Consider the following 4,259-nt stretch of genomic DNA (forward strand, 5'->3'; position numbering starts at 1 on the left):
TAAAAATAGAGACTTTAGAATATCACGAATTGTACTGTCTTAGAACACAGAATTTACATATTAAAGTGACAAAAAAACTGCTTTTGTGCTAATTGCTTCACTTTGTGTTTTCCCAAATGTATTACACCTTTATTTGTTTATTTTTATTGATTGATTGATTGATTGAGACAGAGTTTCACTCCTGTTGCTCAGGCTAGAGTGCAAAGGCACGGTCTTGGTTCACTGCAACCTTCGTCCCCAGGTTTAACTGATTCTCCCATCTCAGCCTCCCAAGTAGCTGGGATTGCAGGTGCCTGCCACCACGCCTGGCTAATTTTGGTAGTTTTAGTAGAGATGGGGTTTCACTATGTTGGCCAGCCTAGTCTCTATCTCCTGACCCCAGGTGATCCACCCGCCTCAGCCTCCCAAAGTGTTGGGATTACAGGTGTGAGCCACCGTGCCCTGCCATATTACCTTTATGATACAATGAATTACACTTCTTGTCTTTCCCTTATGTCCTTTGGTCAAAAAATATACCAAATGGGGTGAAATTTTTACTTTGAATCAAAGAATACAGTGTTTTATTTTAAACTTATCTCCCATAATTTCTGATAAATTTTGTTTTGTTCTTTGAATTTAATTATCACCTAACCCTTAATATAATAGGCCATTCATATCACAAAAGGTCCAAAAATGAATATTGTCTAGAGTCAGATTTGCCAGACACCCAAAAGAGATGTAGAGTAAAAAAATTAATAAAATATCAGAATTTAGCTTTCAGCAGGATTTGACAAGTCATTGTTAGGTGCTCATCCAAATGCATGAACTTTTTTTCTATTTTTTTGGGTATACAGAAAGGTTATATTTCCAGCTTGTTTTATAGTCAAATTTTAGACTTTATCTGGGGGTTCCAAAAATATATATGCAAATATTTTCTAAGATTCTTTCAAGCTTGGCCCCTAAAATATCTCACATAATTCTTAAGTTCTTTTTTATATTTTCTCATCCAAATGCAGAGATGCATGTCTTCAATGATGGAGCTACTAGAAGATGAAAGAGTCCTTTCCGTCTGATTATGGAATGACTAAACAGAAAAATTTCCCTACCCTCCAAAACCACCAGACATGCATTAAATATCCATTATGAAAATACATGAACCTTTTTATGTTATGCCACAAAGACAGTAATGATTAATATAGTTTCACACCCAAGCCTAATGTATCCTGATCAGTACAAGGAAAATATCTTGGCTAAGTGCCAAATCTAGGAGGTGAAATAATATGATCACTGGGAAAGGGATTTCCAAATGTATGATCTCTGAAGATTAACTGTACTACTTTTTTTTTTTTTTTTTTTTTTTTGCTTTTAATGATCTTTTATGTCTTTTATTTGGAATTTCTGTATATCTTTTAAAAGGTCACAGTTGAGGCTGTCACATGCTAACTTGGTGAACCGAGTTTTCAAAATTTTAGTTCATTTTCATAAAGCTGCATTTCCAGGCATAGACAGAATATCAAAAATGTTTCTGTTCTCAATCCCTTAGGTGACCAGCTGAGTTCAGCCAAACTCTGTGTTTCTAGAGTCCTGTTCTCTGTAGACATAAGCTTTTTAGCACAGGTTGATGTTATTAGCATTTCTACATAGCAAATTATCCCAAATTTAGTTAGATAGAAAAACAAACAAATAACAAAGCAAAACAAACAAATGAACAAAAGCCCATTGCATATTTGTTCATGGGTATGCTGGTTAGAAAGTTAGAAATGATACAACACAGCTCCTTATCTCTGCCCCATGATTATTCTGCTGAAAATGTTCAAAACCTAGAAGTTTCTTGATCGCTCAAGGCTGGAAACGTGTGAGGATTTATTCATTCCTATGCCTGGCACCAAGACGAGGAGGACTCGAAGACCAGGACTGCCAACCAGAGAAGCTACAGATGGCCTCTCCATGTGGACTGGCTTTCTCACAGTATGGTGGTTTTGCATTAGATGGGCTTCTTAGGCAGAGGTTCAGGACTTCAAGTACAAATTTTCCAGCAAATAAAGTGAAAGATAAATCAACTATTATGAGCTAGCCATGCATTGTCACTCCTGCCAGGTTCTTTTGGCTACAAATAAATTATAGGCCACCTAGATTTAGGGAGATTGACATTGACCTCCATCTCTCAAAGGGAAGAATACGAAGAAACTTGGGACCATTTGTTTTAAAGTCATCATGGTGAGTATCCCATGGCTTCTTAAAGCATAGGAATCACCTGAATTTATATACAAAATATTTTATGTATATGTACTTTCATTTTGAATGGGTCTAAAATTTTCATCTTAGAAATTATATTAGAATAATCAAATCTCATTCATTATTTTTGTGGCTGCATATGCAGGTATCACATTCATAAACTAGGGAATTTTACTCACCCCCATTTGGTACATGAAACATTTAGAGTGGTTTCTTGCAAAGGCCTGCCATCATGTGGAGGTATAAAATGGCTACAAGTTAAAATGTAAATGAATGTAAGGGGCATCTTTAGAGAACGCACTCCTCAGAAACCTACCCAAAGAAGTTAGGATTTAAGCTGTCTATGAAAGTTATTTAAATATAATTAGAATAACTTTTTTTTTTAATTTGTATTTAGGGCTCTAGTGATGTTGAAATAACCCAGAAACAATTTTCTTTATCAGTCAGGAGCTCATTCTTGACAAAACACTCCTCTCAGACTAAAATACTGGTACTTTTACATTCCAACATATGTTTTAATTGTTTTGAAGATTTAATGGTAGCTCTCTTTTATGTGACTTTTAAAAGTGACTACAATACATTTAGATATCCTGTATATTTTTCACAAGGTTGGTTTGATTTTTAAAAATTATCTTTGAGTAAAACACAGAAGATGCCAGACAATAGATAATGAATAGTTCTCTGCAGTTATCATATTCATAATTTAGCAGTAATATTTATTTCTACTTGATTGGGATGGGATATGCGATTGTTCAGACAGAAACAGAACATGGTGTGTTTTAAAAAATGGATTGTATTTGTGAGGCCATTCACCTATTGCTCACCTCTCACACTGATTGGCTGCTTTTTTCAAGCCTACTGACTTTTCTATTTTTAAAGTAAAGTGGGACGCCTACATTTGGGTTTGAAAATTTAGAAAATAAGCTTCTAATAAAGGAGTGACAGAAGTACTTCTGGGTACCCATATCACATTTATAACCTTAGCTGTTTAGGTATATTCCTTTCCAGGCTTTAGGATTAAGAAAGTACTTAGAGAACTAAGGCATTGAGTTGACAACGAAAGGGAGGATTGCACAGGTAAACAGGAGATGGAAAAAGAGTGCTCTAGGCAGAGTGAACGGGATAGATCAGGCAAGAAAGGAGGAGAGACAGCTTATTCAGGTTTATATGGAAAACAGCAGGAAAATAATTATCAACACAATGTAATGGTTGAGATCATATTACTGAATTTTTTGAATGTAGAGACACTATGTATTTTGGCTTGGGGAACTACACTATTAAAACTGTGTCTTATGCATATTAGATTTGAATGAAGGTTTGCATTAAAATGAAGTGCAAGATAAATTTGCAGCCCATTTATGAGACTAAAATTTTTAAGAGTTGTTTCCTGTTCAGGAGATCTTGATAAAATATTGTCTCTGCAAATTATCCAAATACAAACTGCATTTAATTTGTTTGAGACATATATAAAAATAGGGATTTTCCTCTTCAATTAACAAAGGAAAAAAGTCACAGCTTTTTCTGGGAAAAAAAATAGTACCATTGTGTATGTATGTATGTTGTAAATTTCTGTTTAGCTACCCAAATAGCCAAGAAGAATAGCTAGAACTCATCTTTCTAAATAATCATATTATTACTAGATTGTAGAGAAGGGCTACTAGACTATAGCAAGTTCTCACAAAATCAGAAGGGAAAAAGCAATGGAATATTAATAGAAAATAAAATAATAAAACAGGAAGCAGAAAAGGGTACCTATTAAGAGACAGAAAGCTTTAAAATCCAGTGTGCTCATTGTTCAGTTCCCACCTATGAGTGAGAACATGCGGTGTTTGGTTTTCTGTTCTTGTGATAGTTTGCTAAGAATGATGGTTTCCAGCTGCATCCATGTCCCTACAAAGGACGCAAACTCATCCTTTTTTATGGCTGCATAGTATTCCATGGTGTATATGTGCCACATTTTCTTAATCCAGTCTGTCACAGATGGACATTTGGGTTGATTCCAAGTCTTTGCTATTGTGAATAGTGCCGCAATAAACATACGTGTA

This window comes from Rhinopithecus bieti, unplaced genomic scaffold (assembly GCF_001698545.2).
Source record: "Rhinopithecus bieti isolate Rb0 unplaced genomic scaffold, ASM169854v2 scaffold_12003, whole genome shotgun sequence".
NCBI lineage: Eukaryota > Metazoa > Chordata > Mammalia > Primates > Cercopithecidae > Rhinopithecus > Rhinopithecus bieti.